The 25,890-nt window shown below is 40.9% G+C and overlaps 1 protein-coding gene across 1 annotated transcript in view; it reads right to left on the bottom strand.

Annotated features, from left to right (window-relative positions):
- Window positions 1-25,890, bottom strand: part of LOC132488550 (A-kinase anchor protein 13-like) — a 180,899-nt gene that overhangs the window by 130,530 nt on the left and 24,479 nt on the right. The window contains exon 2 of the mRNA XM_060096846.1: window positions 8,490-8,527. The gene's annotated coding sequence lies outside the window, so the exon portion shown is untranslated. The remainder of the gene's footprint in view (window positions 1-8,489; window positions 8,528-25,890) is intronic.

Genomic DNA, 25,890 nt, shown 5'->3' with positions numbered 1-25,890 from the left:
CGAAACTGGAATCCTTCTTTAGTTAACATTAGTGTGTTAAGAGGTTCTCTGGGTACAGCTCAATGTGAGGTGTGCGGGCTATGACAGGGACCCCAGTGCCCATGGAGGTAGACCCTTCAGGGAAAATACGTGCATACGTACACAAAAATGCATACACACAAACACATATGCAAAAATATAGGACTCACTGATTACAGTATAGTTACTTCTTAATTATAGTTAGTATAAATATAGTGAAAAGGTTTAATTGGAAACCTAACCCTGGGCAGAGATGGGGGGTTGTCAATACCCTTGACAGAGACATTTGTGCTGAGACAAAAGAAAGAACCAGTGTTAGCTGGACAAGAAACCTTCTAGGTCTCAGAGATCTGGGTGGGTCACTCCCTCTCTCTGGTCCTCAGTTTCCCTGTGTGAAAATGCGGAGAGGGGTGGATAAGACCAACCGTTTTCTGGGATCTAGACAACAATGTGTATTGTAGTCATCAAACTCACTAAGAGACTAGATCTTAATTATTCCAACCACTAAAAGGAAATGATACTTATGTGATGTGACAGAGGTGCAAATTATTGCTATAACAGCAATATAGCGATACAGATGTAGCAAATCCAGAACGTAAATCTAGAACGTAAATGTGTTACATGTACACAATGTTCAGTGTCAAATATATTTCAATTTTTAGAAAGATTAGTAGTTTTCTGGGTTCTCAGGGAGCCCTATATTTTTGTGAACGTGTCTCAGAGGCCACCTTAGGGGAGAATCATTGGGAAACGGACAGACAGGGCTCTGAGTTCTCTACTCAAAGAAAAAAATGTTTGAACACCACTGCACTAAACAACCTCGAAGGTCTTTTCCAGCTCTGATGGTCTGACTCCATGGCCCTCCTCTGGAAACTGAAGGGGAAACACTCCGTGGGCAGAACCCTGGGGCACCAGGCTTGTCCAGGCAGCCTGGGAAGCCAGGAGGACAGATTCCAGGCCCCGTGGGAACACAGATTGTACATGTGAGCCCTGTGAAGTCTGTGCCACCCTACGGCTACTGGTGTAGGTCAGAAGTTCAAAGGAATCACACTGCCAACCATCCTAAAACACTGATGCCATTCTCAGAACTCCTCAGAGCTCCTAGAATTCCTACAAAAGCCTCAGTTGGGGCTTTTCAAACATGGCCCCTTCTCTGACATTTTGCTGTAGAGCAACTATCTGGCCACCAAGTCCTCCAGTCCCTACACTGCTGCTTGCCAGGCCATAGTAGAGGACCGTTGAGAGCTTGAGGTGTCTGGCCATGATCAGGACTCTAGGCGCCAGAAGTCCCCTCCTTCCTATACCCCCGCCAGCAACAGGCTGCGCTGACCCCGTGAGCCAGCCGGGCAGAGCTCACCGAGGAAGACACCAGAGAACCTCCTCTTCCTGCCAAACTTCCCACGAGCTCCCTTGCATCTCTCCCTCCCTTCTTTCTTCTCTGTCTCCCTCCCTTTACTAACTCACTTTCCCATTCCCTGCACCCTCCCCATTGCCCCAACTTATGCAAACTCCCAGACTCCTCTGAATGCTAATGCTGAAGTTGGAGAGTGGTCTGAAGTAGACCCATCATCCTCTTACTAAGATGTAGGGCCTGAACCAGAAAGTGCTTCAGGTCTTTCCTTGTTGCGAGAATGTGACCTTTAAAGCTGGGCAGCAAGGTTACTACCAAGGCATTATGTGAAGATTCATCCCTGGAGCCAGTACACATCAGGCAGAATCCCACGGTGCACGCTCATTCCAAGCACCACTGCCAGCCCACCACTTCTCCAAACTGCATTTATACCTAATGCTCACAAAAGGGTGTTAGGGAGCAGAAAGAAAAAGGGAGAGGTGGAGAGGCCAATGAGAAAGGAGAAGAAGATGAGGGGAAAAAAAGGAAAAAGAGACACAGAAGTCCAGGTAGAGACACAGATAAAAGACAGAAAGGCAGAGTGGATGCAGATAGAAAAAGGGACAAGGGCACATGGATGGACCTAGAGATTATCATACTAAGTGAAATGAGTCAGAAAGAGAAAGACAGATACCATATGAGATCACTTATATGTGGAACCTAAAATATGACACAAATGTTGTATAGCACAGGGAACTCGACTCGATACTCTGTAATGACCTATATGGGAAAAGACTCTAAAAGAGAATGGATATATGTGTACATGTAACTGATTCACTTTGCTGTACGGCAGAAACTAACACAACATTGTAAATCAACGAGAGTCCAATAAAAATTTTAAAAATAAATAAACTAGACATAACTTGGTTTAAAAATAAAATAAAATGAAATATGAAACAAAAACAGGCTCACAGATATAGAGAACAGACTTGTGGTTACCAAGGAGGAGGGGGCATTGGGGGAGGGATGGACTGGGAGTTTGGGGTTAGTAGATGCAGATTATTACATATAGGATGGATAAACAGTAAGGTCCTACTGAATTACACAGGGAACTATATTCAATATCCTGGGATAAACGATAATGGAAAGGAATAAATAAAAGAATGTATATATGTGTATAACTGAGTCACTTTGCTGTACACCAGAAATTAACACATTGTAAATCAACTATACTTCAATAAAGAAATTAATTTTTTTTAAAAAAGGGACAGGGGCAAAGGACCATGTCTTATTTTTATTAATTAGAGAAAAAACTGCCTGCAATGGAAGCATTATTTATTACTCAAAGCCTTATTAAGTTTTGGTAATAAAAAGCTAAATGTTTTTGTGCAGGGTAAAGCATAAAAGGGCAAAGCTTTCAATACAGGAAAATTTAGTGTTTGCACATGCGTAGGTAGAGAGGGGGAACTGATACAATAAAAGTATGGAATCTGGATTAGACCGTTCTAGCCCACATACATACAAAAAGGACCCTTGAATGAGCAATGACTTTAATTTTTAGGATCCTAAATTTCGGAAATAATTGGAAAAGAGGCCTAGGACTTCCAAGGCTTTATTTTGCATGTTGTTCCTCGGAAAAGGAAAGAGATGAGAGCTGTCTTTTGGTTCGTTTCTCTCTGTCCGCCATCTACCTTTCCTACATTGGCTTCTCATGCAATAGCTACTTGATGGAAGAAAGGGCTGAGACAAAATAACAAAATTGTTCTTATGCAACCTGGTGCTCTTTCCCTTTCTTTCTGTTATGGTGGGCAGCTCCAAGGCTCCCAGATCCCTCAGCCCTGCTCTCCCCGTTACTGGTGAGGGTTGCCTCCCACCACCCACTATGTCATAGGGCCTTGTTGACCTAAGATTCACAAGCCCACCCATGTTTACTGCCCCCAAGGTAGTAGCTATGTCCTTCTGGCTCTATTTTAACTGGGGAATGTTCTCCTTTTGTAATGCAATTATAGAGATATACTAAAATGGCCCACTTTTATACTGATAAGTATCAAGGCCAAAATCATCACCAGCTAAAAAGAGTTTGCTTTCAGGAGATAAAGGTTCACATAAATATTCCCAGATATCAGTGCCAGATGGTGAGGGTTTGAATTTTAGACAGAAACTGACTTCCTGCATTTAGGTTCAGTGGACACAAACTCATCTGGGATGTAAATTGACAGACATTCAATGTCAAGTCTTACTTATGCATGAAGGCATTTGAAGCAACTAGAGAATTCCACGACACTCATCCCCCCCACAGCAACCCCAGCCTAAGTGCAGTGGTACCATCCATACCCAGACCTTACATGCCACACAATACTTTGGTTAGGCTGGTAGAACAAAGATGGCAACTGCTCCTCCCCAAATCCATGGAAGACTTTGCTATTTAAACACAGCACTCTTGAACCTTCCTACATTGTTTGTGGGAACTGGTGCAGCCACTGTGGAAAACACTATGGAGGTTTCTCAAAAAGCTAAAAATACAACTACCATATGACCCAGCCATTCCACTCCTGGTGTATATCCAAAAAGAAAACAAAACACTAATTCAAAAAGATACATGCATCCCAATGTTCATAGCAGCATTATTTATGATTGCCAAGATATGGAAGCAACCTAAGTGTCCATCAACAGATGAATGGATAAAGAAGATGTGGTATACACATATACAATGGAATACTATGCAGCCATAAAAAAGAATGAAAATTTGCCATTTGCAGCAACTTGTATGGACTTGGAGGGCATCATGCTAAATGAATAAGTCAGACAGAGAAAGACAAGTACTGTATCCTATCACTTATATGTGGAATCTAAAAAATATGTATAACAAACTAGTGAATATAAAAACAAAGAAGCAGACTCACAGATATAGAGAACAAATTAGTGGTTACCAGTAGGGAGAGGGAAGTGGGGAGGGGCAGTATAGGGGTATGAGATTAAGAGGTACAAACTTTTAGGTATAAAATAATCTACAAAGATATATTGTACAACACAGGGAATATAGCCAATATTTCATAATAACTATAAATGGAGTATAACCTTTAAAAATTGTGAATCACTATATTGTATACCTGTGATTTGTATAATACTGTACATCAACTATACTTCAATAAAAAATAAACTTAAAAAAGAAAAAACAGCCCTCTTGCCTGCTGAGCTCAAATATGATCTCAGAATCCTACCCACACATGGGAGTTGGCACTTGCAATGGAACTTTCTTTTTTTTTCTTTTTTCTTTTTTTTTTGCGGTTCGCAGGCCTCTCCTGTTGAGGAGCACAGGCTCTGGACGCGCAGGCTTAGCGGCCATGGCTCACAGGCCCAGCCGCTCCGCGGCATGTGGGATCTTCCCGGACCGAGGCACGAACCCGTGTCCCCTGCATTGGCAGGCGGACTCTCAACCACTGCGCCACCAGGGAAGCCCTGCAATGGAAATTTCTGCTGTCCTTGTTCTAAGATCCTCTAGATCTCTAGAACCTCCTCCCTCCCAAGTAACTTCGGCATGTTCATAAAGACTTTCTGCCATCGTATTCTTACTTCATGTGAACCCACAGGAATGACACCAGTGCTGGGGAATTTAAGATCAATTATGCAAGAAGAGCATTTCTATGAAATACCAATAAAAGTATTTGGGAGGGATCATCTGAAACCCTGAATGAGCTTCAGCTAATGTGTGATCAAATATGCAACAGTGATTCTCAGAAGGAGGCAATTTTCACATCCCAGGGCACAATTATTAGTGTCTAGAGACAAATCTTAGTCATTATAACTGGCAATGTCACCTGGTGAGAAAAGGCCAGGGATGCTGCTAAACATTCTAAAATGCACAGGACAGGCCTCAACAACTAAGAATTATCCAGTTCAAAATGCAAGGGTGTTCAGGTTGAGAAACCCTGATAGACATGAAGGCTGAGTATTTAGTGGTAGAAAGACCATAAGGGAAGTTCTCATCCAGCTCTCTCGTGTTAGGATGAACCTGAGACTCAGACAAAAGTCTATGTGGACAGCTCAGCAGAATTAGCAAATAAGCCTATACATCCTTCTAATGCAACAATAAAACTTGGTTTATATGTGGAGGATGGCAGGCTATCATTTCCCTGACAGTCCATTTGTATAGTTAAACAGAGATTACAACTAATATCATTGGTTCTATGCATGGGTCGTTGGATTCAGTAGTACAGGGTAGTAGGGGGTGGTATTGCCTTTTTTTATACATGTAGATATTATAACTCATTCATTCACTTAAACATTTAGTACACAAATATTTATTTTAGGCTTTTTATTGTGCTCATGCAAGTAATACAACAATCAGCAAAGATGACCCTTGCCCTCAAAAGTTTGCAATCTGCTGGGAGAGATGGGCAACAGCAAATTCAATGCAGCATAATCAATGTTGTGTTGGGAGAGCCTATGGGAGCATAGAGGAGGGGCATCCAGCCTGGTCTTGGGAGCCAGGGAAAGTGTTTTCAGAGGGAATGAGGTCTGAGCTGAGCTCTGGAGGGAGAGTAGAAGTTAGAAACTCTAAAACTGAGCCCCTAGTGCAGTGTACTACTCCATTTGCTAAGCACAACTAGCACGTTGGAAACCCACTTCAGGCTCTAAGCCTGAATCAGATGGTATTTGCACTGGCTATTGGTTTCTCCTGGGCCCATGCATCATGTTTTACACAGAAATAGTTAATAACTGTCATGTGACTACATTCAGATTTTTACACATGGTGTATCAGGACACTCAACTCTGAGCTTCAGGGGGGGTGTGTGTATGGGTAGAAAAATAAGTCAGCTTTTCTCAGCTAGTGTAAACAGCTCTTTGCAGGAAACTGCTCTCAGCAGGAAGCCACTTTCTCCTCACTTTAGCAAAGCTAGCTTGTAACTAACTTTTTTTTTTTTTGTATTTTTATTGGAATACAGTTGATTTACAATGTTGTTAGTTTCAGGTGTACAGCAAAGTGAATCAGTTATACATCTACATATATCCACACTTTTTTAGATTCTTTTCCCATATAGGTCATTACAGATTACTGAGTTCCCTGTGCTATACAGTATGTCCTTATTAGTTATCTATTTTATATATAGTAGTTTGTATATGTCAGTCCCAATCTCCCAATTTATCCCTCCCCAACCCTTTCGCTGCTGGTAACCATAAGCTTGTCTTCTACATCTGTGACTCTATATCACTTTTGTAACTAAGTTCGTTTACACCATTTAACTAATTTTAAATCAGACACCCCAATTCTCTACAATCTCTGGCCCAAGTACACCTTTCAAATCTTTTAATCACACAATACCTTGCCTAACTCATCGGTTCTTTCCACAGATCAAAGAAGTAGAAATGAAGAATAAGTAATTAACAGATGACCAGATCTCTTCCCTAGCTTCCCCGTCAGTAATCTCCCGAACGGACTGTGTGACCAAACTGCATGAACAAGGTAACCTCTTAGAGGAAGATCACCAGAAGTCTACAAGCCTGCACACAGTGAGGGATGGTGATGATTCTGACCCCCTATCTCAATGACTAACTGAGATTACTTCCCTCCTTCCCTTTAAAAGTATCATGGACGAATCTTCAGAAGTGGTTTTGGGGGGAGGCTGAGTCTACCATCTCCCCATATTGCCAGCATTCTGATTAAAGGCATCTTTCCTTTCTACCAACATTTGCGAGTATGTAATTGATTTTGTAAGCAGCAAGCAGTGGGACCCCCACCCCCTGCATTTGATAACACTAGCAGGGCTCTGTCCCCATGAAACATCAGGCCTCTACTGCCAAAGCTGGGCAGGGAGGATCCAGGACAAAGCTACTTTCCTAAGGCACAGCACTCGCCGGCTGGCTTACCCAGCCGTTCTCAGCATCTTTACTTCCTGCAATCCAAGAACTTCCTCACCTTGCTTCCTCGAACACCTGGTGTTATAATCAGGTGAGCAGACAGAGTGAGCAGGTAAATAATGAAAACCCAGATGCCAAACCTGAGTCAAGTTCAGTATGGAGAATGAAGCGTTCTCTCCCCATAACCCGCAGGTAACACTTTCTCCCCCCCCGCCTATCTCGAGGGCTTCCTAACCCCTCACTCTTCATTCCCCAACCTGCTCTAACCACCTTCACTCTCCCTGCAGGTCAGGCAGCTGTGGATAGACTTGTGTACTGTATCAAGTTCCAACAAACCGAATGAATTCAAGCTTCAATTATTTTTTCAGTCTACAAAGGGAAGCACTATGTGATGTGACTCTTTCTCTGCACTTAGAGTTGACAGAGATACATGGTTGGGGGAGAAGGTGTTTTGATTTTCATTTATTTATTTGTAAGTTTTCTTGAAGTTCACCTATTACCCACATGCCTCGGGCTCCCTATAGAGAAACAAATATCACATTTGAAGCAGCTGGTTTCCAAGATGCCAAATTAAAATAGATGAAGAGGTAAGGAGGGGAAAAAAATTAAAACATTAAGCTGAAACTTCTTCACTCCCAAGTGCATGGTGCCTTCTACTATATTGCACACATGAAATTGACTCTCAATGTAATTAGACCAGAGCTACAAGGCAAACAAACAAAAACAATTCTCAAATTATTCAGACTCCCAGAGCTATTCTTTTGCAATCACTCAAGTAACTGAGGAAAGAGCCAATTTTTTAATATAAATTGGTTATCAGCATCTACACTCTCCAAGCGATTCCAACACCCCATCTGCCCAAGAATATAGTCACTAGCTGAGTTGTGAATCAAAGGCAAGAATCATGCTTCCCACCCACTGTCATAAACCTTTCTTCCATAGGACAATCCCACTGGAACCTGCAGTTTATTCCAACAGTCCTTAAAAGCTGCTGGTCCAATTAGAAGGAGCTGGAGAGTTCCTCGGGTCTGCAGTAGACAACATACTCCAGTTAGAGTCAGTTGTCTTGGCAGCATTATGAATGGCACCTCCACAGGGACAGAGATTAACTCTCTCTTTGCAGCCCCGAGTTAGAACTGCCGTAATATCCTCCATCTCACCCCAAAGATCCAGGAATGGTTCTACTGCCGTCCAGGTTGAAAATGAGCCATGGAGACAGAAGAGCATCTTTCACTCAACTCAGAGGGCAAAGAAATAACCACGTTTCAAAAGAGGCACTTACTGGATGTCAGCAATGCTGCCAGAACTTCAGTGGCTGCCCTGGGGAAAGAGAAAGAAAAGTGGAAAAGTCAATGTTCAATGGTCTTTTCGTCAGCCCATGGATCCCATAGCTGGCCGGCTCATTGCTGCCACCTAACTGCCCCAATATTAACCAGGTAGCAGGCACTCCATTGATTCTACTGCTGACCATTAAAGGGGCACAAATGTAGAAATCACGCTGAGTGAAGTGTCTGTCTTGCAAATGGGTCTCAAGAGTCCCTTTCTCTGCTGAAAGTCTCTTCCCCTCCCACTCTTGCCTCCCACCTTCCACCAACTTCCTCACGCTGTGCTCCTTCCAGCCAGAGCTCTTGCAGTCCCTTGATTTATACCTGGAAACCCTGGGGACTCTGGAGAATGGGTTGGGAGGGGGTGAGACTTGGAGGTTGAGTGAGTACAGCAGTGCACTGCAAACTTCTTGAAACACTCACGGCCCTGGGAACACACTAGAAAACATTCACACATTGGAAAGCAAAGCTGATTCCTTAGGGTAAAAAATGGTTACATTGCATTTTCCTTCCAAATTCATTGTTTTCTTCCATGAAGGAATTTGACAGCCTTTGCAGTGAGGGGAAGCATACAGAATGAAAATGCATTTGGCTCAGGTCTTAGTGACCCTTCAGTCTACTCCCTGAGCCTGGGAAGGTCACACAAAGACCCACTTACAGGGCAGAGGAAAACTTCATGGCACTGAGAACACTGTGGGAGGGAGAATGTGTCCTTTTTTAAATTAAAGAAGAGAAGTATTCCGCACAGCCCTACTAACTTATGCTTAAGGCCTGTTAAACAGTGATATGTCCCCAGCACCCTTCTGAGAACTGGGGGAACAGGCCAAAGAGGCTAGATCACCCTTCCAAGATTATATAGACATGTGAGCAGAACTGGGGCCCCAAACCCAGGAATCTCACTTCCCATCTTTGCTTCCTCCACACATCCACTGTTCTCCAGAATCTCTCTCGGTACTTTCTTTGCCCTGGTCTCTGCCCAGTTGATAACGGACAATCCTCTTTGCAATACATTATTTACTATTGAGCAATAGAGCTGACAGTAAAAATAATAATAATAATAACAAAGGAATGAATAAAAATAAACTAAAACAGAAAGTAGGCACTTGAAACCTTACTGCTTCCCATAACCCACGAGGGAATCCTGCAAAGCAGTGTGGCCTGAAACTCACTGATGCAAACCCATGTCTGGGATGACCCCCAGCTCTGTGAGACCAAACAACTGCAGGGCAGTCATAAAGAAGGCAAGGCTAGTTTTCACCGATAGACTACATCATTTCTCCTTCCCAACCATGATTTCCTCTAATCAACTTTCAGCTTCCTCAGCTACGCTCTTTTGTAACACGACATAGTGCTGTTGCAGGAAGGAGGACCTCTTCCAAGGCCCCGAGAAGGGGACCCCTTCTTGTCTAACACTTGGAAATAAATGTCCAAGGAGACAAAGTTGTCTCTTGCTGGGAGACAATCCATGCAAGTGGTTACCATCATGCCTGGCTAAGGCGGGCAGTTTTGGCCAAACAGCGGGGCAACAGTGGATTTAAGAAAGGGCACGTTGAAGGTGTTGCTGGCAGCCCAAGCCAGTGTGGAAAATCTGTGAGCCACAGTGCAGAGCTCCTGGCTTGGGTTGGGAGAAAATGAATATCAGTACTTTGGGGAAAAGCAGAGTAGCCATATTGAGTTCATCAGAGGAGGTTAGCAGAGAAGAAGGGAACCACAGAAGCAGGAAAAGGAAGAATGGGGATGTCCCAAGCAAAATACCTAGCCAGGTCCTTAGATCACAGGTCAGGTCTTAGGGCAACTCTGCATTTACGATTTGCATGGCACATTTGTTTGGGCAAGTTCACCATGGAGGTAGGGCTCTGGTAGATAATAGTTTTATAAGGGATACACTGGTGGTGGGGAAGAACAGGCTTCAGGCAGGTCAGTTAGGAGGATCTGAGGTAACAGGGTCCCCAGCCACAAGAGTGATGTAGAGGAAGAAGGAAGAGAGAGGGGTCAAAGGGAAGTTTAGAGTCTTGCTACTCAAAGCATGGGTCTCCCACCTGCACCTTCATATTTCCTGAGAGCCAAATAGAAATGCAGACTCTCAAGCCCCATCGCTGGCCTGCTGAATCAGTACATTTATTCTAGCAGATAATTCATATGCATATTAACCTTTGAGAATAACTGGTTTAGAGGACAGTATCAATCTGGCTCAGTTACTCATTGATGTTGCGAGGAAGATTCAAGGGGACTCCCAGATCTCAACCCTCTAGAAGGTAGCTAATAGTATGATAACATAATAAACAAACATGAATCCAAACAGTGACATGATACAGCAGAAAATACATGGTAAGTGTCACATTAGCCAAAGATGGGAGAGAAGCAAGAAGAACTACAATCCGGCAGTCTGTGGAACAAAAACCACATTCACTGAAAGACAGACAAGAAGAAAAGGCAGAGGGCTACGTATCAGATGAAGGAACAAGATAAAACCCCAGAAAAACAACTAAATGAAGTGGAGATACACAAACTTCCAGAAAAAGAATTCAAAATCATGATAGTGAAGATGATCCAGGACCTTGGAAAAAGAATGGACGCAAAGACTGAGAAGATACAAGAAATGTTTAACAAAGATCTGGACGAATTAAAGAACAAACAAACAGACATGAACGATACAATAACTGAAATGAAAACTACAGTAGAAGGAATCAATAGCAGAATAACTGAGGTGGAAGAACGGATAAGTGACCTGGAAGACAGAATGGTGGAATTCAATGCTGTGAAACAGAATAAAGAAAAAAGAATGAAAAGAAATGAAGACAGCCTAAGAGACCTCTGGCTGTTAACGTAACAACATTCACATTATAGGGGGTCCCAGAAGGAGAAGAGAGAGAAAAAGGACCCAAGAAAGTATTTGAAGAGATTAGAGTCGAAAACTTCCCTAACATTGGAAAGGAAAGAGCCACCCAAGTCCAGGCAGCACAGACAGTCCCATACAGGATAAACCCAAGGAGAAACACGCTGAGACACATAGTAATCAAATTGGCAAAATTAAAGACAAAGACAAATTATTGAAAGCAGCAAGGGAAAAACAACAAATAACAGACAAAGAACTCCCATAAGATTAACAGCTCATTTCTCAGCAGAAACTCCACAAGCCAGAAAGGAGTGGCATGATATACTTAAAGTGATGAAAGGGAAGACACTACAGCCAAGATTACTCTACCCAGCAAGGGTCACATTCAGATTCGATGAAGAAATCAAAAGCGTTACAGACAAGCAAAAGCTAAGAGAAGTCAGCACCACCAAACCAGCTCTACAACAAATGCTAAAGGAACTTTTCAAAGTGGGAAACACAAGAGAAGAAAGGACCTACAAAAACAAACCCAAAACAATTAAGAAAATGGTCATAGGAACATACATATCTATAGTTACCTGAAACGTGAATGGATTAAATGCTCCAACCAAAAGACACAGGCTTGCTGAATGGATACAAAAACAAGACCCATATATGTGGTGTCTAGAAGAGACCCACTTCAGACCTAGGGACACATATAGACTGAAAGTGAGGGGATGGAAAAGATAGTCCGTGAAAATGGAAATCAAAAGAAAGCAATACTCATATCAGGTAAAAGAGACTTTAAAATAAAGAATGTTACAAGAGACAAGGAAGGACACTACGTAATGATCAAGGGATCAATCCAAGAAGAAGATATAACAATTATAAACATATATGTACCCAACATAGGAACACCTCAATACATAGGAAACTGCTAACAGCTATAAAAGAGGAAATTGACAGTAACACAATAATAGTGGGGGACTTTAAGACCTCACTTACACCAATGCACACATCATCCAAACAGAAAATTAATAAGGAAACAAAAGCTTTAAATGACACAATAGCCAGATAGATTTAATTGATATTTATAGGACATTCCATCCAAAAACAGCAGACTACACTTTCTTCTCAAGTGCACATGGAACATTCTCCAGGATAGATCACATCTTGGAGCACGAATCAAGCCTCAGTAAACTTAAGAAAATTGAAATCATATCAAGCATCTTTTCTGACCACAACACTGTGAGATTAGAAATGAGTTACAGGGGGAAAAATGTAAAAAACACAAACACATGGAGGCTAAACAATACGTTACTAAATAACCAAGAGATCACTGAAGAAATCAGAGGAAAACAAACAATACGTAGAGACAAATGACAATGAAAACACAACGATCCAAAACCTATGGGATACATCAAAAGTGGTTCTAAGAGGGAAGTTTATAGCTATACAAGCCTACCTCAAGAAACAAGAAAAATCTCAAATAAGCAATCTAACCTTACACCAAAAGGAACTAGGGAAAGAAGAACAAACAAAACCCAAAGTTAGCAGAAGGAAAGAAATCATAAAGATCAGAGCAGAAATAAATGAAATAGAAACAAAGAAAACAACAGCAAACATCAGTAAAACTAAAAGCTGTTTCTTTGAGAAGATAAAAAAGAGTTGATAAACAATTAGCCAGACTCATCAAGAAAAAGAGGGAGAGGACTCAATTCAATAAAATTAGAAATGAAAAAGGAGAAGTTACAACAGACACTGCAGAAATACAAAGCATCCTAAGAGACTACTATAAGCAACTCTATGCCAATAAAATGGACAACCTGGAAGAAATGGACAAATTCTTAGAAAGGTAAAACCTTTCAAGACTGAACCAGGAAGAAACAGAAAATATGAACAGACCAATCACAAGTAATGAAATTGAAGCTGTGATTAAAACTCTTCCAACAAAAGTCCAGGACCAGATGGCTTCACAGGTGAATTCTATCAAATATTTAGAGAAGAGCTAACACCCATCCTTCCCAAACTCTGCCACAAAATTGCAGAGGAAGGAACGCTCCCAAACTTATTATATGAGGCCACCATCACCCTGATACCAAAACCAGACAAAGATACTACAAAAAAACAAAATTACAGACCAATATCACTGATGAATATACATGCAAAAATCCTCAACAAAATACCAGCAAACAGAATCCAACAACACATTAAAAGGATCACACACCATGATCAAGTGGGATTTATCCCAGAGATGCAAGGAGTCTTCAATATATGCAAATCAATCAACGTGATATACCAGATTAACAAACTGAAGAATAAAAACCATACGATCATCTCAATAGATGCAGAAAAAGCTTTTGACAAAATCCAACACCCATTTATGATAAAAACTCTCCAGAAAGTGGGCATGGAGGGAACCTACCTCAACATAATAAAGACCATATATGACAAACCCACAGCAAACATCATTCTCAATGGTGAAAAACTGAAAGCATTTCTTGTAAGATCAGGAACAAGACAAGGATGTCCACTCTCACCACTATTATTCAACGTAGTTTTGGAAGTCCTAGCCACGGCAATCGTAGAAGAAAAACAAATAAAAAGAATACAAATTGGAAAAGAAGAAGTAAAACTGTCACCGTTTGCAGATGACCTGAAACTACACATAGAGAATCCTAAAGATGCCACCAGAAAACTACTAGAGCTAATCAATGAATTTGGTAAAGTTGCATGATATAAAATTAATGCACAGAAATCTCTTGTTTTCCTATACACTAATGATGAAAAATCTGAAAGAGAAATTAAGGGAAAACTCCCACTTACCATTGCAACAAAAAGAATAAAAGACCTAGGAATAAACCTACTAGGAGACAAAAGACCTGTATGCAGAAAACTATTAGACAATGATGAAAGAAATTAAAGATGATACCAACAGATGGAGAGATATACCATGTTCTTGGATTGGAAGAATCAATATTGTGAAAATGACTATACTACTGAAAGCAATCTACAAATTCAATGCAATCCCTATCAAATTACCGATGGCAATTTTTAGAGAACTAGAACAAAAGATCTTAAAATTTGTATGGAGACACAAAAGACCCCAAATATCCAAAGCAGTCTTGAGGGAAAAAAACGCAGCTGGAGGAATCAGACTCCCTGACTTCAGACTGTACTACAAAGCTACAGTAATCAAGACAATATGGTACTGGCACAAAAACAGAAACATAGATCAATGGAACAAGATAGAAAGCCCAGAGGTAAACGCACGCACCTATGGTCAACTAATCTATGACAAAGGAGGCAAGGATATACAATGGAGAAAAGACAGTCTCTTCAATAAGTGGTGCTGGGAAAACTGGACAGCTACATGTAAAAGAATGAAATTAGAACACTCCCTAACACCATACACAAAAATAAATTCAAAATGGATTAGGGACCTAAATGTAAGACCGGACACTATAAAGCTCTCAGAGGAAAACACAGGAAGAACACTCTTTGACATAAATCACAGCAAGATCTTTTCTGATCCACCTCCTAGAGTAATGGAAATAAAAACAAAAATAAACAAATGGGACCTAATGAAACTTAAAAGCTTTTGCACAGCAAAGGAAAACATAAGCAAGATGAAAAGACAACCCTCAGAATGGAAGAAAATATTTGCAAAGGAATCAATAGACAAAGGATTAATCTCCAAAATATATAAACAGCTCATGCAGCTCAATATTAAAAAAACAAACTACCCAATCCAAAAATGGACAGAAGACCTAAATAGACATTTCTCCAAAGAAGACATACAGATGGGCAAGAAGCACATGAAAAGCTGCTCAACATCACTAATTATTAAGAGAAATGCAAATCAAAACTACAATGAGGGGCCTCCCTGGTGGCGCAGTGGTTGAGAGTCCGCCTGCCGATGCAGGGGATACGGGTTTGTGCCCCGGTCCGGGAGGATCCCATATGCCGCGGAGCGGCTGGGCCCATGAGCCATGGCCGCTGGGCCTGCGCATCCGGAGCCTGTGCTCCGCAACGGGAGAGGCCACAACAGTGAGAGGCCCGCATACCGCAAAAAAAAAAAAAAAACTACAATGAGGTATCACCTCACAACAGTTAGAATGAGCATCATAAGGAAATCTACAAACAACAAATGCTGGAGAGGGTATGGAGAAAAGGGAACCCTCTTGCACTGTTGGTGGGAATTTAAATTGATACAGCCACTATGGAGAACAGTATGGAGGTTCCTTAAAAAAGTAAAAATAGAATTACCATATGATCCAGCAATCCCACTACTGGGCATATACCAAGAGAAAACCATAATTCCAAAATACACATGCACTCCAATGTTCATTGCAGCACTATTTACAATAGCCAGGTCATGGAAGCAACCTAAATGCCCATCGACAGACGAATGGATAAAGAAGATGTGGTACATATATACAATGGAATAATGCTCAGCCATAAAAAGGAACGAAATTGGGTCATTATTGAGACGTGGATGGACCTAGAGGCTGCCATACACAGTGAAGTAAGTCAGAAAAACAAATATCGTATATTAACGCATATATGTGGAACCTAGAAAAATGGTACAGATGAACCGGTTTGCAGGGCAGAAATTGAGACACAGACGTAGAGAACAAACAAATGGACACTAAGTGGGGAAAGCGGCAGGGGGGTGGGGGTGGGGGTGGGATGAATTGGGAGATTGGGATTGACATGTATACACTGATGTGTATAAAATTGATGACTAATAAGAACCTGCTATTTAAAAAAATAAAACTCAAACACTAAAAGGAAAAAGAAAATATAGTTGAGCATAAGTTAATGGAATAAATTAAAATCACCCAAATGTCTCTCACCTAACTACTGTGAAACTCCAGAATGAATCTGTTCATATCAACTCTAGGACCCCTTCAAACTGTTCTTTCAGCTGCAACTAGAGTGATCTTCCCAAGAACATCTGATTAAGGAAGCCTCACATTGCCACTCCCATGCCCCCTTTCACTCTTGGATAAAAATCCAAATCCTAAAACATGGTCTAGGAGACCCTACAAAGTCTGGCTCCTGTCACCTGCTCCAGCCTAGTTTCATACCACCCTCTTACTCTCTGTGGTTCTGCCCCTCTGGCCTTTTTCCAAGCTTTGGAACATGTTCCCATAACTTGTCCTTTGTCCTTGCTAATGACACAGCCTAAAATGCTCTAGACCTTCCCCTCCTCCTTCACATCCTAACTCAGGTGTCACTTCCGTAGGAAAGACTTCTGTGACCCCTAGCCTAGGTCCAGGCCCTCTAATTGGTGTGTTCATCCTTTGCAACCCACCCTTTTTAATTGCTCAATTTAGTTTGTAATTCTTCACTCATTTCATGATTATTTTATGAATGTCTGTCTCCTCTTTCAGCCTGCAAACTCCAGAAAAGAGAAAACATTTTGCTTTGCCTTATTCTACCCCCACCATTTAATAGTATTTGAAAACAGAACACCATCGAATATTTGTTGAACCTTTTCCAAATATCAGGCCCTAGGAGCTTTATATACACTGTCTATTCATTCAACAAATATTTACTGAGCACTTACTATGTGCTGGGATAAACTGATAAACCAAAGGTTCTTGCACTCAAAAGGGTTAGGGTGAAAGAAATAGTTAATAGGTAATCAGTATTTTTGAGGAATACATTAAATTAGCATTCTAAAATGTGGTCAGTGCTATGAGGGGGAAAAAAAGAAAAGTAAGAACAAGGTAAAGAGATAAGATGCACAGGGCTGGCTTGCAAGTTTGGCTACAGTAGGCTTCATGGAGAAGGGAAATTCTGAGCAAAGGCATGAAGGAAGGAAGAAAGTTGCTATATGAATATCAGAAGGAAGCATGTTCAGACCCTCTAAAATGACAATAGGCCTGACCTGTTCAAGGAAGAGCAAGTTGGCCAGGGCTGCTGGAGCCAAAACAGATGAGAGGAGCAGGAGCTGGGGTGAGCAGTAACAGGGAACTATTCATGTAGAGCCTGGTAAGCACTCTAAAGGCCTTCCTTTCACTCCAAGTGAGGGATTCACTACAGGATTTTCAGCAATGATCTAACATGTTTTAAGAAGATTTCTCTGACTGCTCTATTTTTCAAAAGAGAAAGGGACTCTAAGGAAGCAAGAGCAGAAACCAGACACAGACCAGAGTAGAAAGCAGCAGAGAGCTTTGTGGAGCAAACCAAATACAGCAATGAGTAAAAAATGTTATAGACAATGGTCAAGTGGGATTTCTCCCAGGAATGCAGGGTTGGTTGAACATCTGAAAATCAACCAATGTAATAACCCACCGTAATAATAAAATAAAGAATAAAAACCATATTATCATTTTAATAGACACAGAAAAAGCGTTTGATAAAATCCATTACGCTTTCATGATAAAAATACTCAACAAACTAGGGATAGAAGATAACTTCCTCCACCTAATAAAGGGATCTACTTAAAACCAATAGTTAACATGATACTTAATGGAGAAAGATGATTGAATGCTTTCCTTCTATGAACAGGAACAAAATAAGGATGTCCATTTTCACCACCTCTGTTCAACATTGTACTGCAGGTTCTAACCAGGGCATTTAGGAAGGAGGGAACAAAGGAAGGAAGGAAGGAAAGAAGGAAGGAAGGAAGGAAGGAAGGAAGGAAAGAAAGAAGGGAGGAAGGAAAGGCATGCAGATTGGAAAAGAGGGAGTAAAACTATCTTATTTATAGACGGTTGGGTCTTGTATATAGAAAGTAAATGAATCCACTAAAGAACTATCAGAAATAATAAGTTCTGCAATCAATATTCAAAGATCAATTATATTCCTGTAAACTAGCAATGAATAGCTCAAAAATGAGATTTAAAATGGCAATCTCACTTACAATGGCAGCAAAAGAATAAAATTCCTCGTAATAAATTTAATAAAAGAAACTCAAGCCTTTTACACTGAAAGCTAGAAAACTCTGTTTTTAAAAAATTAAAGAAAATCTAAATGAATAGAAATCACCTAAATATCAGCAGTCACCTCACTACTGCTATAGCCCCAAAACTGATGCATCCATATTCACTCTAGGTCCCTTCAAACTGTTCTTCAGGGTACAACTAGAGGGATCTTCTCAAGAAGAACATGGATATGTCTTGAATTTGGAGATAACAGGATTTCTTGGCAACTTGCCTTGGAGAAGTAACATAAGTTAACTTATTTCCCATAACAATTCCCATTTTATAGATGAAGGGACTATTCAAGGTAAATTAACCCACCTGAAGTAACATTAGAAAGCAGCAGAGCTGGAACTTCACCTCAACTCTGTCTGACCCCAACATCTGGCAATTACGCCAGCCACCCAGCAGAACCTGGAGCACTGGGCTCAGCGATCTTTCCCATTCATTGCTAGTTTACAGAAATACAATTGATTTTTGAATATTGATCTTTTACCATGGTCACATTGCAGAACCTGTTTATTAGTTCTGATAGTTTTTTAGTGGATTCATTGAGACTTTCTATATACAAGATGAAACCATCTATAAATAAGACAGTTTCCAGAAAAAAAGAAGTAGGTAGCCCTAGAATTTAACCCTAGATCCTCTCGAGAATTGGCCATGGGATGTGGAGTCGTAGCAGAAGAAACAGAAAGTGGAGGGAAAAGGAGTTATTTAAATAACAGGCGGATAAAGCAGGAGGACCTTTAAAAGGGATAGAACACATTGCCTGCAGATCAGAGGCGCCCAGAATGCCATCTGGTACCGTCCCAGCCTCCTGCCTGGCTGGAGAGGGAATAGGAGGATGGGTAAAAGCAGACACACAGACACACAGACACACACACACACACACACACACACACACACACACACACACACACGGCCAATTACCAAGGAAAATGGATGACAAATGGATCTTACTAATCACTGTTTTTCAGAGACAGAGGAGAAAACAGAAATGGTAACTGAGATGGCCCCTACACAGTGAAAGAAAAGAAAAACTGTGGACATATGGTACAAACTTTGAACCAGATCCTGTGCCCAGCATGGAACTTGTCCATTTTATCCTGGGAAAAAAAGAAAAGAAAAAGTACCCCTCCCCCCAACTCTATCCAGATGCTGTCAAAGACATCTTGTGGGAATCATCATCAATCGTGGGAAGTTTTTACTAAAGAAATGGAAATCCAGACTTCAGACTGCTTTGGTTAGTAAAAACTCAGCAGAGAGTGTGACAGGGGGGTGGCTACTGCCTGAGCCAGTGAACCAGGAGCACAGCACTGCAGTCAAGGCTGGGAGGACCCCACCCACCTGACTTTTCGTAAGCAGAAACTATGCAAAGGGGAGCTGGTTTTGAAGCACTTCCAAATACATGGGCAATATCATCAAGACCAAGGACTCAGACAAAAGAATTTCAATAATAGTAGAGGAATTTAACACCCCACTTATACCAATGGACCGATCATCCAAACAGAAAATAAATAAGGAAACACAAACTTTAAATGACACAATAGACCAAATGGACTTAATTGATATTTATAGGACATTCCATTGAAAAACAACAAAATACAATTTCTTCTCAAGTGCACATGGAACATTCTCCAGGACAGATCACATCTTGGGTCAAATCAAGCCTCAGTAAATTTAAGAGAATTGAAATGATATCAAGCATCTTTTCTAACCATAATGCTATGAGACTAGATATCAATTACAGGGGGAAAAAAAGGCAAAAATTACAAACACATGGAGGCTAAACAGTATGCTACTGAACAACTAACAGATCACTGAAGAAATCAAAGAGGAAAGCAAAAAATACCTAGAAACAAATGACAATGAAAACATGATGACCCAAAAGCTATGGGATGCAGCAAAAGCAGTTAAAAGAGGGAAGTCTATAGCAATACCATCCTACCTTAAGAAACAAGAATCATCTCAAATAAACAACCTAACCTTACACCTAAAGCAATTAGAGAAAGAATAAGAAAAAAAACCCCAATGTTCGCAGAAGGAAAGAAATCATAAAAATCAGATCAGAAATAAATGAAAAAGAAATGAAGGAAACAATAGCAAAAATCAATAAAACTAAAAGCTGGTTCTTTGAGAAGATAAGCAAAATTGATAAACCATTAGCCAGACTCATCAAGAAAAAAAGGAAGAAGACTCACATCAACAGAATTAGAAGCGAAAAAGGAAAAGACACTGCAGAAATACAAAGGATCATTTGAGACTACTACAAGCAACTACATGCCAATAAAATGGACAACCTGGAACAAATGGACAAATTCTTAGAAAAGTACAACCTTCCAAGACTAAACCAGGAAGAAACAGAAAATATGAACAGACCAATCACAAACACTGAAATTGAAACTGTGGTTAAAAATCTTCCAACAAACAAAAGCCCAGGGCCAGATGGTTTCACAGGAGAATTCTATCAAACATTTAGAGAAGAGCTAGTGCCTGTCCTTCGCAAACTCTTCCAAAATGTAGCAGAGGGAGGAACGCTCCCGAAATCTTTCTACAAGGACACCATCACCCTGATACCAACACCAGACAAAGATGCCACAAAAAAAGAAAATTACAGGCCAATATCACTGATGAATATACATGCAAAAATCCTCAACAAAATACTAGCAAACAGAATCGAACAGAACATTAAAAGGAACATACACCATGATCAAGAGGGTTTATCCCAGGAATGCAAGGATTCTTCAATATACACAAATCAATCAATGTGATACACTATATTAACAAATTGAAGGATAAAAACCATGTGATAATCTCAATAGATGCAGAGAAAGCTTTTGACAAAATTCAACACCGATTTATGATAAAAACTCTGCAGAAAGTGGGCATAGAGGGAATCTACCTCAACATAATAAAAGCCATGTATGATAAACCCACAGCCAACTGAGAATGATTTCTCAATGGTGAAAAACTGAAAGCATTTCTTCTAAGACCAGGAACAAGACAAGGGTGCCCAATTCACTACTATTATTCAACATAGTTTTGGAAGTTTAAGCCATGGCAAACAGAGAAGGGAAAGAAATCAAAGGAATCCAAACTGGAAAAGAAGAAGTAACACTGTCACTGTTTGCAGATGACATGATACTATACATAGAAAATCCTAAAGATGCCACCAGAAAACTACTAGAGCTAATCAATGAATTTGGTAAAGTAGCAGGATACAAAATTAATGCACAGAAATCTCTTGCATTCCTATAATAACAATTAAAACTCAGAAAGAGAAATTAAGGAAACACTCCCATTTACCATTGAAACAAAAAGGATAAAGTACCTAGGAATAAACCTACTTAAGGAGGAAAAAAACCTGTATGCAGAAAACTATAAGACACTGATGAAAGAAATCAAAGATGATAAAAACATATGGAATTCCTGTCTTGAATTGGAAGAATCAACGTTGTGAAAATGACTATACTACCCAAAGCAATCTACAGATTCAATGCAATCCCTATCAAACTACCAACGGCGAGAGAGATGTTGGTAAGATGACGGAGGAGTAAGACGTGGACATCACCTTCCTCCCCACAAATGCATCAGAAATATATCTACATGTCGAACAGCTCCTACAGAACACCTACTGAATGCTGGCAGAAGACCTCAGACTTCCCAAAAGGCAAGAAACTCCCCCACGTACCTGGGTAGGGCAAAAGAAAAAAGAAAAACCAGAGACAAAAGAATAGGGATGGGACCTGCACCAGTGGGAGGGAGCTGTGAAGGAGGAAAGGTTTCCACACACTAGAAGCCCCGTCACTGGTGGAGACTGGGTGGGGGGGCAGTTTCGGAGCCACAGAGGAGAACCCAGCAATAGGAGTGCAGAGGGCAAAGCAGAGAGATTCCCGCACAGAGGAGACCTGACGACCAGCACTCACCAGCATGAGAGGCTTCTCTCCTCAACTGCCGGGGTGGGTGGGGGCTGGGAGCTGAGGCTCAGGGTTCGGAGGTCAGACTCCAGGGACAGGACTGGGGTTGGCAGCTTGAACACAGCCTAAAGGGGGCTAAGCACCACAGCTAGCCTGGAGGGAGTCCAGGAAAAAGTCTGGAACTGCCTAATTGGCAAGAGACCATTGTTTCAGGGTGTGCGAGGAGAGGGGATTCAGAGCACTGCCTAAACCAGCTTCAGAGATGGGCACGAGCTGCGGCTATCAGCTCAGACACCAGAGATGGGCATGAGATGCTAAGGCTGCTGCTGCAGCCACCGTAAAGCCTCTGTACAAGCACAGGTCACTCTCCACACCTCCCCTGCCGGAAGCCTGTGCAGCCCGCCACTGCCAGGGTCCCGTGATCCAGGGACAACTTCCCCCGGAGAATACATGGTGCCTCAGGCTGGTGAAACCTCATGCTTGCCTCTGCAGCCGCAGGCTCGCCCCACATTCCATACCCCTCCCTCCCACCGACCTGAGGGAGCCAGATCCCCTAATCAGCTGCTACTTTAACCCCGTCCTGTCTGAGCCAAAAAAAAGACGCCCTCAGGTGACCTACACGCAGAGGCTGAGCCAAATCCAAAGCTGAACCCCAGGAACTGTGTGAACAAAGAAGAGAAAGGGAAATTTCACCCAGCAGCTGAAGGAGCAGCGGATTAAATCTCCACAATCAACTTGATGTACCATGCATCTCTGGAATACATGAAGAGAAAATGAATCATCCCAAAATTGAGGCAGTGGACTTCGTGTGATTTTGCTGTACAGCTTTGCTTTTACCATTTGTCCGAGGGTTCTGTCGGTCCTTTTTTTTTTTTAGTATAGTTTTTAGTGCTTGTTATCATTGGTGGATTTGTTTTTTGCTTCGGTTGCTCTCTTCTTTCTTTCTTTCTTTTTAAATTACTCTTTAATTTTTTTATTTTTAATAATAACTTTATTTTATTTATTTTTTCTTTCTTTCTTTCTTTCTTTCTCCCTTTTCTTCTGAGCCGTGTGGTTGACAGGGTCTTCGTGCTCCAGCCAGGTGTCAGGCCTGTGCCTCTGAGGTGGGAGAGCTCAGTTGAGGACATTGGTCCACCAGAGACCTCCAGGCTCCACGTAATATCAAATGGTGAAAGCTCTCCCAGAGATGTCCATCTCAACGCTAAGACCCAGCTCCACTCAATGACCAGCAAGCTACAGTGTGGGACACCCTATGCCAAATAAAAAGCAAGACAGGAACACAACCCCACACATTAGCAGAGAGACGGTCTCAAATCATAATAAGGTCACAGACACCCCAAAACACACCACTGGATGCCGTCCTGCCCACCAGAAAGACAAGATGCAGCCTCATCCACCAGACATAGGCACCAGTCCCCTACACCAGGAAGCCTACCAAACCCACTGAACCAACCTTAGCCCCTGGAGGCAGAAACCAGAAACAACGGGAACTACGAACCTGCAGCCTACAAAAAGGAGAGCCCAAACACAGTAAGTTAAGCAAAAGAGAAGACAGAGAAATACACAGCAGATGAAGGAGCAAGGTAAAAACCCACCAGACCAAACAAATGAAGAGGAAATAGGCAGTCTACCTGAAAAAAATTCAGAGTAATGATAGTAAAGATGATCCAAAATTTTGGAAATGGAGAAATGGAGAAAATACAAGAAATGTTTAACAAAGACCTAGAAGAACTAAAGAGCAAACAAACAATCATGAACAACACAGGAAATGAAATAAAAAATTATCTAGAAGGAATCAATAGCAGAATAACTAAGGCAGAAGAATGGATAAGTGACCTGGAAGATAAAATAGGGGAAATAACTATCTCAGAGCAGAATAAAGAAAAAAGAATGAAAAGAATTGAGGATAGTCTCAGAGACCTCTGGGACAACAATAAATGCACCAAAAAAAAATCCAATTATAGGGGTCCCAGAAGAAGAAGAGAAAAAGAAAGGGACAGGACTGAGAAAATATTGGAAGAGATTATAGTTGAAAACTTCCCTAACATGGGAAAGGAAATAATCAAGTCCAGTAACCACAGAGAGTCCCATAGAGGATAAATCCAAAGAGAAACACACCCAAACACATATTAATCAAACTATCAAAAATTAAATACAAAGAAAAAATATTAAAAGCAGCAAGGGAAAAACAACAAATAACATACAAGAGAATCCCATAGGGTTAACAGCTGATTTTTCAGCAGAAAACTCTGCAAGCCAGAAGGGAGTGCCAGGACATATTTAAAGTGAAGAAAGAGAAAAACCTACAACTAAGATTACTCGACCCAGCAAGGATCTCATTCAGATTCAATGGAGAAATTAAAACTTTTACAGACAAGCAAAAGCTAAGAGAATTCAGTGCCACCAAACCAGCTTTAGAACAAATGCTAAAGGAACTTCTCTAGGCAGGAAACACAAGCGAAGGAAAAGACCTACAATAATAAACCCAAGACAATTAAGAAAATGGTAATAGGAACATACATATCAATAACTACCTTAAATGAAAATGCATTAAATGCTCCAACCAAAAGACACAGGCTTGCTGAATGGATACAAAAACAAGATCCATATATGTGGTGTCTGGAAGAGACCAACTTCAGTCCCAGGGACACATACAAACTGAAAGTGAGGGGATGGAAAAAGATATTCCATGCAAATGAAAATCAAAAGAAAGCTGGAGTAACAACTCTCATATCAAACAAAATACACTTTAAAATAAAGACTATTAAAAGAGACAAAAAAGGACACTACATAATGATCAAGGGATCAGTCCAAGAAGAAGATATAACAATTGTAAATATTTATGCACCCAACATAGGAGCACCTCAATACATAAGGCAAATGCTAACAGCCATAAGAGGGGAAATGGACAGTAACACAATCACAGTAGGGGACTTCAACACCCCATTTTCACCAATGGACAGATCATCCAAAATGAAAATAAATAAGGGAACACAAGCTTAAAATAATACATTAAACAAGATGGACTTAATTGATATTGATAGGACATTCCATCCAAAAACAACAGAATACACTTTCTTCTCAAGTGCTCATGGAAGATTCTGCAGGATAGATCATATCTTGGGTCACAAATGAAGCCTTGGTAAATTTAAGAAAACTGAAATCGTATCAACTATCTTTTCTGACCACAGCACTATGAGACTAGATAGAAATTACAGGAAAATAACTGTAAAAACTACAAACACATGGAGGCTACACAGTACACTATTAAATAACCAAGAGATCACTGTAGAAATCAAAAAGGGAATCAAAAAATACCTAGAAACAAATGACAATGAAAACACGATGGCCCAAAACCTATGGGATGCAGCAAAAGCAGTTCTAAGAGAGAAGTTTATAGCAATAAAATCCTGCCTCAAGAAATAAGAAACACCTCAAATAAACAACCTAACCTCACACCTAAAGCAATTAATGAAAGAATAACCCCACCACCACCCGGCAAAGTTAGCAGAAGGAAAGAAATCATAAAGAACAGACCAGAAATAAATGAAAAAGAAATGAAGGAAACAATAGCAGAGATCAATAAAACTAAAAGCTGGCTGTTTGAGAAGATAAACAAAATTGATAAACCGTTACCAAGACTCTTCAGGAAAAAAAAGGGAGAAGACTCAAATCAATAAAATTAGAAATG

The sequence above is a fragment of the Mesoplodon densirostris genome, chromosome 4 (genome assembly GCF_025265405.1).
Source record: "Mesoplodon densirostris isolate mMesDen1 chromosome 4, mMesDen1 primary haplotype, whole genome shotgun sequence".
Classification (NCBI taxonomy): domain Eukaryota; kingdom Metazoa; phylum Chordata; class Mammalia; order Artiodactyla; family Ziphiidae; genus Mesoplodon; species Mesoplodon densirostris.
Note: the sequence above shows the minus strand (reverse complement) of the source record. Positions and strands in the feature narration are given on the sequence as shown.